A 14,605-nucleotide genomic window follows, 5' to 3' on the forward strand; every position below is an offset into this window, starting at 1 on the left:
TTTGGGAAAAAATATATATATATATATATATATATATATATATATATATATATATATATATATATGTATTTGGGGGGGGGTATCACCTTATTTTCTCCTTCTTGAGCTCCAGTTTGTCATGATGTTATATATTTGAATTCTGCACCACATGGCTATTACATTCTTTTCTGTATTCTCCTTTTTATTTTGCATCTCTTTACAAATGATTTCTACTGCCTTGTATTTAGTTCACTGATCCTGGCTTCTCTGACTGGCTTATGTTCAAGTCCATTTATTGATTACAAATTATTTCTATGGTTTGAATGTGGTTAATCTCCCCAAAATTTATGTACCAAAAACTTGTTTCCCAATTTAATAGTGTTGAAACATGGTGGGACTTTTAAGAGGCAATGACAAGTGGGAGGTAAACTTTCATTGGAGGAATGTTCATCATTTTATGTAAAATTTTTTAATTACAAAAAATGTATTATCAATTCATGATGCTGGGCCATAAAATCAATGCAAACAATCAAACAACAAGAAAAAGAAAACATAGCTGAACCAGATTTTAAAATAAGTAGGCAAAATCCCTTAAAAGACCATAGTTAAAAAAACAGAGATGATAAACAACATAGATAAGATGAAAGTATTCATCAAAGACTTGACATATAATAAAAATAGAATTTAAAAACTGAAATATAATTTATTTTTATTTTTTTTATTTTGCAATTCAAAAAAAAATACCTGATGCTGGGTACTTTTATAAAGTTAAGAGGTTTATTAAGTTTTGGAAACTAAAAATCCAAGATTGGATTGTTCCATCTTGTGGGCCTCTAATAGGGACTTTATGGTTAAATAATAACAGGACAGATTGCATCACATGGCAGAAAAGAAGCAGGTACCAAGGGATGGTCTTATCAATTTATTCCAGTTATAGAATTCAGAAGGAGCAAGGTTTTGCCTTGGTACCCAGTACTGATTCTTCCATTTTTCCTTCTGGGGGCCTGTTTTGTCCACCATGGCATCTTTCCTGGGAATTTTCTTCAGTTTGATTCTTATGTCTTTATCATGGAGAGACTGCCAATAATTGCATTTTGAATGCTACAAAAACTCATCTGAATTTAGTAAATGTTTTAAGGGGACAGCCAGAATTTATGTTTTGTTCTTCAACCTCCCTGTGAGATGTCTCCATCTTCATTGTGTTCTATCAGCCTGGACTTCCTAATTTCAAGTCTTGGACTTCTGTCCATGCAAGGTCTGGGCTCTTAGGCTTATGTTTGAAAGATGTTAATGGCAAACACTCTCAGGTTGAGTGGCTCAAACTGGTCAGTATATATTAAATGTGGCTTCTCTTCTCCATTCTATGACGTGGGGCACTAAAATTCTTGTTGACTCAATAGTTCTTCAGATATTTTCATGTGTGGATTTATTCAGCATATATTCTATATGATCTTGGTGGCCATGTTATTTTGCCATTAGCTACTCTATCATATTTAGAAGTGGAAGTCTTACAAAAACTTTTTAAAAGATCACTGGAAAACATTGAGCAGATTCAATGCAGACAGTAAATGTTAGATTTCATAATCCTTACCTTTTCACTGTTTAATTGAAAGCAAAGTGTTCTAAAATGATATGAAATTTTGAAGCTTTCCATTATTTTTAGCATTGCTGATAAATTACCAGTTTCACATTATAATTTTCTTATGTTCTATGTGATATTCCTTATAGAGAGCCATGTTAGCAAGTTGCAATTTTTTGATTATTAAAGAACAGAAAAATTAATAGCTTAATATATTCAAGATTAACTTTAGCTTCCTTTTTCTATGAAAATCCTGTATGGGATGATCAATATAAAAAAATTAGTCAAGTGCTTTGGGAAAATTTTATAAAGTGAATGTGGTCACCTATTATTCACGGACCCCTTGTGGAATGCAGGTATAAAACAAGCCTTGTTCTTTTGGTTCCCAGCTTTCTGGAGAAATGTTATTAGTATTGTAAAACCACGTGATATTAGTGTAATACTTTACTCAACTGAGATATATATGAACAGTTAATTTGTGGCTATAATCTGCAGGCTTCCATTTTATTTGTGATGAATTCTTAGTTACCTAAGGCATTATCAAATTTATAATTCACATTTATATGAACACCTCCATCTAACAAAAAAGTAGTTAAAACAGATGTAAAATTATTTATATCATTTTTAAAGGAGGGAAAATGAGATGTGTTCTATCTTCACACAAAACTAATATGCATGTCTGTGTGAAATTAGATGTGAGTAGTGGTAATATCTAGATACAAAGTCTTTAACCAGAGGGACCACTTTGGACAAGATCAGCTATAAAATTTAACAAATGCTACAGACATTTACAACTCTGTACATATATAATGGAACCTATTCCTAATACTTATATTAAACTGCAGATTTTATGTGTTAAAATGCTATATCCAATGAGTTAGAAATGTTCTTATCAATCTTATGGTAAAATTGAACAATCAATAAAAATCCTGTTTTCTGTAAAGAATAAATTATAAAAAAATATTTTCTATTTGACAAAAACTCATATATTGCCATAAAATAATAGAATGTATACTGCAGACTGAAGCATGATGAGGTTTTATGATTATTAAAAAAACCTCAAATTTTCATAAGAGCAGAGGATTATGTTTAAAGATATGACAGTATTAGGTCTCATCCTAATTCAAATATAGTGTGATGGAAAAAATTACATAAAAACTCATTTTATATAGTACTTAAAAATTATTTAAGCCCTTGAATAAAACAGAAGTATATTAAAAACTGATAACTGTGATAGAGAAATAATTAAGGATAAAAATGCCAAACAATATTTTTGCTCTAAAATTATAGAAGTGATATGCAATCTTTGTACAATATGTATAAGATGTTGACAAAAATCATCATTATACTACCTTAAGATAGTTATTGTTGGAGTCTGAAATAAATGCATTAAATCAGTGCCTCCTGACCCTTTTAAATGAAGTGTCTGGCATAAGTACTCTTCTGGACGGATCCCACATGTTACTTGTCCACAATGTTCTGTTAAGAACACTTTATTTTACTGACATTACATTTGTAGTAAGATTTTATTATGTTGTTGGCCATTGGCACTTTGGGTAACTATAGTAAAAGTTAGCAGAGGTTGTTTTTCTGTCTCCCTCTCTCCTACCTCTATCTTGCTTACTTTTTTATATAATCAATGTCTAATTGGAAAATAATTTTTATGGGGATAAAAAACATTTATGGATGGGCCATAAATTATTCTTTTATCCTACCACTAAATTATTTTCATAAACATCATATTATTGCTTCTGTGTTTCACTACCCCATGAAGGAGAGATTTTTGTAAATGTAATTTTTTTATGTATGTGGTACATTCTATGAAGAATAGAATTTAAGTAGAATAGCTAATTTGAAGAAAACATTACAAATTTTACTGACAAGAAGATAAATTAATAGCTACTCAACATTGTTATTGGTCTGTTTAGATTTTGTATTTGTTTTTGTGTTGTGTTCATAGTTCAATCTTGGTAAAATGTATGTGTCTAGGAATTTCTCCTTTTATTCTAGATTTTCAATTTGTTGGCATGTACGTGTTCATAACAGTCTCTCGTGCTTATTTATATTTCTGTTGTATCATTTATAATGTGATGTTCTTCAGAGGAGGTTGGTGGTACCAGAGTACTGAGCAGTGGAGATGGGTTTTGAGTGGTATTTATTAAATTAGATCTATTTAAATATTTTGGGGAGATAAGTATAACATTTTCAAAGAGGAATTTCAGAGCAAATGTTTCTTAGTTCAGTTGCTATTGCTGTGACCGAATACCAAAGACTCAGTGACTTATAAATAATAAAGGCTTATTCAGCTCACGGTACTAAAGAATGGGAAGTTTAAGATCATGTGGCTACATCTGCTGAGGTCCTTCTTTCTGGGAGATGACTAAGTGCAGAATCCCAAGGCTGCGAAGAGCATCAGATGGTGAGACAGATGTCCTTGCTGGGGTCTCTCTTCCTCTTCTTTTAAATCCACAGTTTCCTTGTACTAGGGCTCCACACTTATGGCTGCATTTACCCTTAATTGCTTTCCAAAGTTCCCACCTCCAATAGGGTTAAGTTTCTACCTTCTTAATACCTCACAACGGGGAATAAATTTCAACATGAGGACATTCACACCATAACAAAATCCATACATCAAAAATAATATAAACAAACTATTGTTGCAACTCAAGAAGCTAAGAAAACAAGATAAAATTTAACCTAAAATTAGTGAATGGAAGGAAACAAAGATTTGAACAGAAATATACAAAATAGAGAATAGAAAATTAGTACAAAAGATTAATGAAACGAGTTGTATCTTTGAAAAGAAACAAAATCAACAAACTTGTGGTTACACTAAGAAAAAAGAGAGAAGATTCAAATAAATAAAGTCACAAATGAAAGAAGACATTATAAATGATACAACAGAAATATAAAAAAGCATAAGAGACTGTTCTGAACATGTACATGCCAACACATTGATAATGTAGAGTAAATGGAGACATTCCAAGACACACATATTTTACCAAGATTGAACTATGAAAATAACACAAAACCAAAACAAAATCTAAGCAGATCAATAACAAATAATGTAATTGAATCAGTAAAAATTTCCCATCAAAATACATTTAAAAATTAAAATTAATAAAATTCAGGACTAGAGGCCTCACTGCTGAATTCTACCAAACAATAAATAACAACTGATAACAACTCTTCTCAAAGTGGTTCAAAAAGGTGAGAATGAGGGGGGAATTCATATAGACTTATTCAATGAAGCTAAAGGCACCCCAGTTCCAAAACCAAAGGACACAACAAAAAAGAATACTACAGGACAATATCTTTGATGAACAAAAATATAAAAAGCTACAGTGATTCCTTTTTGCTAATCAACCAAACCAAAACACATGAAATCATCCTTGACCGTTTTTCTCACACACCACACCTAATTCCACAAAAATAATACTACAGGGTCTATTTTTTTATTAGAGACTGAAAATGTAACCATTTCTTACTTGTGTACCTGTATTCCTGTCCACTCTCACTCTTCACTGGAGTATTGCTATCATTCTTTTCTGGTTTTCTAACTTCTACACTAACCTGACACAGTTATCAGAATGATTATTTTAAAATGTAAGCCAGACCCTGTTAACTTTTTTCTAAGTCACCAAAAAAAAAATTATTTTACTTACAAGAAAATCCCAAATCCTATCAGCTTACAATCTTCTCATAATTTCCCAGTGTCATTCTCTATCTTTCATAACTTCCTTTCCTCCCCTTTCCCTTCTACTCACCCTCACTGTTTCCCTTGCTGTTTGCCAATTATTTGCAAACAGAGTTCTAAAAGGCTTGCAATTTTTTTTTTTTGCTTGAAAATATCTTCCTTTATACATCAGCAAATCTTGCTCCCTCAATTACCATATCTGGCACATTAGTGATCGGTTTACTTTTTTCTGTCTCCACCCTAATAAAAGTCTCTATTTCATTTGGTTGTTGTATCCTCACTATCCAAAAATATGCTAACCCACAGAAGGTCCTTGCTTAGTGTAATGATTACTAAGTGAGTAAATCATACCTTCATGAGTTGAACAATTTTATTATATTGTAATTATTTTCATTTAAAAAAATTGGGGATTCTTAAAGATAGGACTTGCTATATAATCCGGGTTTTATAAGAAGCACAGGACAAGATGAAATTGGAAGTATACAAAATTTATTCGGAGGAATGCCTAAAAATGATAAAGAGAGATCCAGAGCATGAATAGAGAGCTTGTAGATTGCCATGCACATCTGACCCCTATGAGGGAATAGAGAGAAGGAGACTTGGGTAAGAGAATTACAGATTGCATAGAAGTTCCAAGAAAGTGTTAAAAAGGCTAATGGGGAGTCCTTATGCCAACAAGGCCATTTAAAGGAGCCGAGTGTCTCCCAGCAGTGGATCTGTATTTTAAGCTCATTGTTCTCACTAATTGGCAGGAACCACCTGTGGAAAGTGTGACCTAGGAGCAAATGTGCTGGAAGATCCAGAAGCTGAGGTCTTCAATAAATAATGTTCTCTGTAGCAGGAGACATGAGCAACACATTTTCATGGACTCCACAGCATCTAATTGTTGTATCTACAGGTCCTATCACAGCACATGACCAAATCAATGAGCACATAAATTACAACATTTCCCCCACCACAGGTGCCACTCACTGAATTTTGCCTATTACATCCTTCCTATCTAGTTTTCCAGATCACGTTAAATGTCTTTTATTCCAGGAGATTCTCCTCAGAAAAATCCTCTTCAGACCAGCTTCCTCCTTATTAGGAATCATAAATATATTCACTGTATTACCTAACATTAACTTGGCATCAAAATTTATACTGTCTATTTAATAAGTGAATATCTTTCTCTTCTAAGAAATCATGATTTCTCTGAGACACAATCCACCTGGAATACTTCTATATGTATTAAATACATAAAATGACACTTATATTCAGAGTAATTGCTTAATAAATGAGTTTTGATCAAATATGAAATGAGTCCCTAGTTAGTAAAGTGTCTCAAGAATAACTTTGAAACATACAATTGAAGAATCAGGAATATGAAACACAGCAGAGTTGTTGCTGTAAGACAAACAACAGTGGCAACAAGAGCCAAGGTACAGGTTTTCCCTGGGAAAAATACACCTGTAGTTCCCTGAATGTAATTTTCACTTATGATATAAGAGATTGATGTACAGTGACAAAATTCTTGATGAATGGTATTTTCTTTCTGGAATTTAAACACTCTATCAAATATATATAATGACATATTACAAGGATTGAGAGGAATAAATACTGATTTCACTCACAATGGACTTATAAACAAAGGCATAATTTTAATTAAGGAATTTGTGACAGTAGATAAACTGAAAAGGGACCATGTACACAGAAGTAATAATTGTTGGAAAAATGTTTGCTTATGTAAATACATACATTATTTGTTCCTAGAAACTTTAAAAATAATTGAAATATTTGGCATTAAAAATGTGTTGTTAGACATGTTTTAACTTAAGTTAACCAAATGATGACCAAATATTTCTTTTCTTATGAATTACATAGAACTATTGTAATGTTACCAAAAAATATGTGATTCCATTTACTTGACAAATTATCATAATGGAAAAAATAAGGATGGAACAATTTATGCTACTGTATGACTTGTAGGTAGTAAAGAGGCAGTATGCAGACCAAATTTTCCCTTGTAACAAAACTTATAAGTCAATAATTAGTACTCCCAATATTGAGAAAAATATTGTTTAAACATTCTATAAAAGAGGTTTAACTCTTCCATAACAGTTTTGTAACAAGACTTTGAAAGATTATCAGTCAGGTCTTCATTTAGTAGACTAAATACCACCTACTCAATTTCTGTGATGAATGCAAATCTTCATCTAGAGGAAATATACAAATAGATTATCATGGTGTAACAACTTAATAACTAAATAGGAATACCTATATAATTTGGGTTAAAAATATGATACAAATTTGCAAATACAAATAATTGTTTCCGTACTGAATTGTCAAACATGATGGATATATTCTTTCTATATGGAGATTATGTCCTGTATCACATATTTGTATAGCTTTTGAAGAAAAGAAGTAATAAAATGAAACACATAAGCAAGTAATAACTCCATCAACTTCTGTCTCTTGAATTTTTCTTTTCTTTAAAATGTCGTTGAAAATACTGGGAACAGAAAACTTACCCAGTTTTTTGGACTTGTGTTTATTGAATATGTGAGTCTGTTTTTTAAAAATCAATAATTAAATATTCCCTGGTTACACTGATCTTCTCAATACTTTTCAACATTGTTCAACTGACCATAATTATCCAAAGAATACTGACATGTATTCAAATCTGAATATTAAATGTCATCTTTACCAAATTTATCTCTGCCATGTCATCCTTAGTATAGATTGCTACCCATATAGAAAGACACTCAATCTTTTAATATACCTAATGTAATGCTATTTAATGTGCAAGCAGAGCAAGAAAAGTCTATTTTATTCTCATAATTTGATAATTAAAAAATCAAATTTTTGCTTCTGTGGCTTCAATTATCTTTTATTATAAAATTCAATACTTACAATTCAAAACCATGCAGTTTAACTATCAAACATGTAAAGTTATTATTTACAAACTCTGAAGTACATCTAGACATCTGAGAAAAATTTTAAAACTATATATTTCCTTTGCAAAACAACTGAAAATCTTGTTCATAATTAAATTTTAGATTTCTGCATTATGAAGTTTACATACAAAACATTTCTACATGAAAGGTCTTTTAATCTGAACATTGCATTTGTTTTACATTAGGAGAAATTAAAAGTTATTATGATCATTTAAAATCTTTAGTTTCAAATTACCTAGCTGAAAAGTCTAACTCTCAGATATGGATCTCAAACATCACCTCCTGAATCTGAAAATATATGTTTACATTGGTAAAACCAAGATTACAGTACATTTATACATTCATTTTTATATCAAAGGATAATAATAATAGAATGTACCATATTTTAGTATTTATGAAATATTTAAGATTTCTTTTAGATTTTCCTGTGTGACAGGGCCTGTACTATGCCACATATATCATCAACATTTTATTTCATATTAACAATAATCCAAAGAATTAAATCCTGACTACATTTTACAGATAATAAAACTGACATACAGAATGTAAACACAAATAAGTATAAAGATTCTAAATAAACCAAGTAGTCTGGCTGCAGAGGCAACAGATGCTGCTAATACTTGAAATATTTTTAAAAGTGTTGTGTAGTTAATTTTTGATATTTTTCTAACAGGGAAAATTACATATAGTCATTTTGGACTTCAAATTCTTTATGACCCATGCTTAGTCAATAATCAGTACTATTGTTTAAAAATAATTATCTCTTCCTATCCTAATGCCATTGTCTCATTTTAAATGTTTAATCAACACCCTTGATCTGGAATTTAGCAAAAGCTTTCTAATTGCTCCCCACTGTGTTTTTTATTTCCCCCTTTCAAACTGTGCTCCACACAAATACTAAGCTTTTCAAAATATCTTTGTTATGCCATCTCCTTGTTTAAAATACCTACTCTTTTCAAGGTAAAAGTCCATTTTCTTAGAATGTTCTAGAAGACCTTACTTTGCCCCTACCTGTGAAACAGGCCTCAGGTCTCATGATTTCCCACATCCACTTTAAATTTCAGGTATGCAAGACAGTGCATACTTCTCACATTTGGAGTATTCTGTCTCTTTATTGGGATATCTTTTCACCTTTTTTATGACCATCATTCCTACACCTTGCAATTTATGGCCTACTCAATAACCATAGGACCACCATCATGTATAATACTATTTTGTAATCTTTAATAACTTATTTATCATTCTATCTGTTATTGTAACTCCCCAGAATTGAATCCACTCTTCAGCTCTGAAAACTTAGCAGCAAATATTCAGAGTACTCATGTATTAACAGCATTTAGAGAATTCTCTGGAATACCTAAACATCTCTTTCTTGGAGGAATCTTGCTCAGACATGTATATAATCAAGTGTCCTGTAGAAAACATCCATAAAGATCACTATTAAAAATAAATAAGTCACTTGAGACTTGGAAATGTATAACTAGAAACTAGGAATTTCCCCTGAACACAAGATATTTACTCATTAATCCCACTGTAATTCTCAAAATTTAGATGTATCACATTTGTACCAGTAAGCATAAAAACAACAAGACTCCTTAAAGTTGAAGTGGAATAAAAGTGATGAAAATCTTCAGTTTATCTGAATTGTACTTATATAGCACTAGGACAAGTTTCAAAATTCAATCTGCCAAATATTAGACTAATATAAGTGGGGTTTTCTTGAAATAGTTTATAATGATAATATTCAGCTAACTCAACTAATTTAAAACTGGAAAAAAATAAAGGAATGCATACATTTTCCAAATAAGATGATGATAGCTTATTTATAATTTCAGTCAATATAAACATTTTATTGTTTTACTGAATAAAATACTAAGCTACAACTATATTCTTACTCTAAAGCAATTGCTTTGAATTTTAAAGTGAAAACACTGAAGAAGAAATCTCATGTATAACTAAGAAGAGCCAATTAAAAAAACAAAAACAAAACAAAACAAAAAAGCTGTTAATACCCAGACCCTCCTTTTCCCACAAATTCAAATATAAGATGTTACAAATTCCCTTTTTTAGAGTAAGACCCTGAACTCTGGGAAAGCACAAAATCAGCTACTTTGCACTTGGCAGTAAATTCAAAGCACCATTTCACCTTAATCTGTATCCCCAACATTATGCCATATAATAAGGAAGAAGTCCAACTCCACACTGATCCCTGGGTAATGGGATCTGTTACACATCCAACACCTCTAACTTTCCATGGGCTGCCCAAAGGAATAGCTTTTCCTTGCCAGTGTGAGTTAAAGGGACCTGGCATAGTCTAGATGCCTGGGTGTGCTAGTGAGAACAAAAATAGTTCAGGTAGCATGCAACTGTTTACAAGACCAGAGCAAGATACACAGATGAAAATACCGATTACCTACCTCTCTCTGCAGAGAATGATACAGAGCATCCAAAGGTATCACATGTCTAGGGACTTACCTAGGAGTTGACTTGGACTTGTGAGGAGACCTGGCTTACTTTGGTTGCCTGGAAGGTACCACAAACAGAAAGCAGGTCAGCTGGAAAAATGGTTTGAGGCCCTCAGATTGATTGGTGAGTCTTTCCCTTTATGAGGCTGTGTCTAAAGACTGGAAGAGGTAGCTCTTTCTTCTTACACATATACACACCACTTAAATCAAAGATAAAAATGGAAAAAAAAATAAATCTCTAGGAACCAACACTAATGAGACAGAGATATGATTTACTTGACACAGAATGCAAAATGATTTTAAAAGGTACTCAACAAAACAATCCATGAACAATGCGAAAATTCCAACAGAGGAATAAAAAAAAAATTAAAAAGTACCAAACAAAGAACTCAGAACTGTGGAAAAGAAATGAAATAAATAATTGACTAGAGAAGTTCAAAGGTAGACTAGATCAAGCAGAGGAAAGAATAAGCAAACTTGAAGTCAGGTTATTACAAATTGTCCAGTCAGAGGAACATCCTCCCACCAAAATAAAAGAGGAGGAGGATAACAGAATGAGAAAAAAAAATCAGAAATCAATAGTAAAAGAAAAAGAAGAAATTCTTAAATATATGAAAACTGAACAATATACTCTTGAATGGCAAACTGATCAAAGAAGAATTAAAAGGAAATTTAGAAAGTAACTTGAGGGGAAAAAAAACACACCAAAACCAATGGAATGCAGCAAAAGTCATAATAAAAGAATTTATGTTAATAATGTAGACATTAAAAAGTAATACTTATTACAAAAACCATTTAAAGTATGTGAGTTAATGCATATGTTAATTAGCTTGATTTAGCTATTCTACAATGTTTCAAAGTCATGTAGTACTTGATAAATATACCTAATATAATGTCAATCTGAGTATAAAATTAATATTTAAAAATTATAAGGACTCCAGAAAAATTCCCTTGCTTTTCACCCCAAGGAAATAGAAAAATAGATCAAGCTAAATCCAAAGTTTAGCATAAAGAAGAAATTAATAAAGATTAGAGAAAAAATGGAGAATAAGAAGTAATTTTAAAAAACTTAAGAATTGGTTTTATAATAAGAAACACTATTGACCAGCATTTAGCTACACTGAGAAAGAAATCTCAGAAAATAAAATCAGAACTAAAAGAGACAAAATTACAGATACTGTGATCATGAGATTTCTATGAACATTTAATTACCCATCAAAAATGAATAACCTAGAACAAATAAACTAGAGACACACAATCTACACATACTTTATATTAAAAAAAATAGAAAACAGATTTGTAACTGTAAAGAGATTGGCACATTAATTGAAAACCTTACAACAAGGATCTGATGGATCTGATGGCTTTACTGGTGAATTCTACCAAATATGTAAGGAAAGATTAATGCCAATCCTCCCCAACTTCTTCCAGAAAATAAAAAAAAGGAAGGAAAACATTAGGAAACTTAATTTTATAGTGACAACACTATTTAGAAACTGAAGCCAAACAAAGATATTAAAAAGAAGAAAATTATAGGTTAATATTACCAATAAAAAGATGCATAATCCTAAATTAAAAAAACAAATTGAAATTAACAACATATTAAATAGATCATAATTACTGTTTGATTCCACCTATCTGAAATTCAGGAAAAGGACAAGCTATGAAAACAATAAAAAGATCAATGACAGCAGGGGCTGGTTATTTGGTCAGGGATTGGCAGGTGGGGAGGGCAGAGAATGAATAGGTGAAACATGTTATTTAGGGGAAAAAAATACTACACATGATGCTGCAGTGATGGATATGGGTGTCATTACACACTTGTCCAAATATTTAGAAAACAACACACCAAAAGTAAACCGTAATATAAACTATAGCTTTGGGGTGATTATAAGGTGTCAATGTAGTTTCATCAATCTTTACAAATATACAACTCGGAGTGCTGATAAATTGGGAAACTTGGCATGTGTAGCACTGAGGGAGATGGGAAATTCCTATACATTCCTCGCAGTTTTACTGCAAACTTAAAATTGCTCAAGAAAATAAAATCATGGCATTTTCAGGTAAATGGATGGAGTTGGAAAATACTATGCTATGTGAAGTAAGCCAATCCCCAAAAAACAAATGCCAAATGTTTTCTTTGATATGAGGATTCTGATCCATAATGGGGATGGAGCATGGGAGAAATGGAGGAACTTTAGATAGGGAAAAGAGGAAGGAGGGCAAAGGAGGGGGCATGGGGGTAGGAAAGATGTGGAATGAGATGGACATCATTACCCTAAGTACATGAATGAGGAAACAAATGGTGTGACTTACTTTGTGTACAACCAGAGACATGAAAATTTGTTCTCTATATGTGTAATATGAATTGAAATGCATTCTGCTGTTGTTTTTAACAAATTAGAATAAATGAAGAAATTAAGAAAATATACTATCACCATCAGATGTATTCTTTGGATGTGAGGAAGAATTAACATATAAAAGTCAATTAGTGTGATATAACACATCAACAGAATGAAGAATAAACATTAAATAACTATCTTAATAGAAGTACAAAAATCATTTGACAAAGTTTAACTTTCTTTCATAATATAACCCCCCCAGCAAGTTGAGAATAGAACAAAAATACTTCAAGATAATGAAGGCCATATAGGAAAAGCCACAACCAATATCATACTCAATAGTTAAAAAATGACAGCTTTTCTTCTAAGATTGGAGTAGAAGGAATATTCTTCAGCCTGATGAAGAACAAATCTCAGAAATTTATTCTAACATCATAACAAAGAAAGCTGAATTACTTTTCCTCTGAAATAAGGATTAAGTTATCTTCTCTTGATACTTTTAATCATTATTGTATCAGATGTTCTAGACCCTGTAATAAGAAAGGAGTGAAAAAGCAAAAAATACAATTCGGAAGTTACTTTATGATCATTTTCATAAAAAAATAGAAATAAACTAAAAACTGGAAGTGAGTTTAGCACAAATGTGAAATATTAGGTTGATATATAAAATTATATACATATATACACTTTATATACATATATATTATATACATATATACACATGCAATTTATATGTGTGTCCTGTGTCTATTTAATACACACATAATACACACAACAAAACACTTAGAATTTAAACCTAAAAAATACCATTTAAATTATACAAAATCATAGAGAGAAATTTTGCAAAATATTTGCAGAATTTTTCAACTGGAAACAAAATCACTTGAGGAGGTATATTAATGAAACTTTGGATATGTGGAGAAATATTGCATATTCATATATTGAAAGACTAAATATTGACAAATAGTAATTTTTTCACGTTAACCTATAGATTCAAAGTAAACCCTGTCTAAATCCCAAAAGGTATTTTTATAGAAATTGACAATGTGATCACGAAGCATCTTTGAAATTACCAAGAGTTTACAATAGCCAAAACAATCTTGAAAATAATATAACTGGAGGATGTATATTGCTAAAGTCTGACACACATTAAAAGTATAGTTTTAAAGATAATAAAATAGTGGTGTAAACATACACATTAGAACAATGGAGAAGAATAGGGATTTCAGAATTAGAGCCACACATATGGAAATTTTTTCGAATAGATGCCAAGGCAGTGCAGTTAGAAATCCATATAGAAAATCATTTTAACAAGTAATCCTGCAATTATTGATCATCCATATGATACAAAAATGAAGTGAAATGTTACCTGACTTCATACTTGAGAATTAATTTGAAATGATCATAGAATTAATATATTCAAAACTATAATAATTATAAGGGAAAATGTTGGAGAAATCTTTGTTATTTGAATTCTGCAGAATTCCTAAGAAAAATCACAAATTGTTGAGTTACAAAAAATGATACGTTGGCATTCATAAAAATTAAAACATTTGCTTTTTAAAAGATGTTCTGGAGAAAAGTTTTTTTAAAAAGTTACAATGTTT

The 14,605-nt window shown here is 31.1% G+C and overlaps 1 long non-coding RNA gene across 1 annotated transcript in view; it reads right to left on the reverse strand.

The window, feature by feature from the left end:
- The window catches only part of LOC125611782, a 20,589-nt gene extending 9,554 nt beyond the window's left edge, over window positions 1-11,035 (reverse strand). The window contains exon 1 of the long non-coding RNA XR_007342027.1: window positions 10,667-11,035. This is a non-coding gene — a long non-coding RNA (uncharacterized LOC125611782). The remainder of the gene's footprint in view (window positions 1-10,666) is intronic.
- Between the last annotated feature and the right edge of the window lie 3,570 nt (window positions 11,036-14,605).

This window comes from Marmota marmota, unplaced genomic scaffold, assembly GCF_001458135.2.
Source record: "Marmota marmota marmota unplaced genomic scaffold, marMar, whole genome shotgun sequence".
Classification (NCBI taxonomy): Eukaryota; Metazoa; Chordata; class Mammalia; order Rodentia; family Sciuridae; genus Marmota; species Marmota marmota.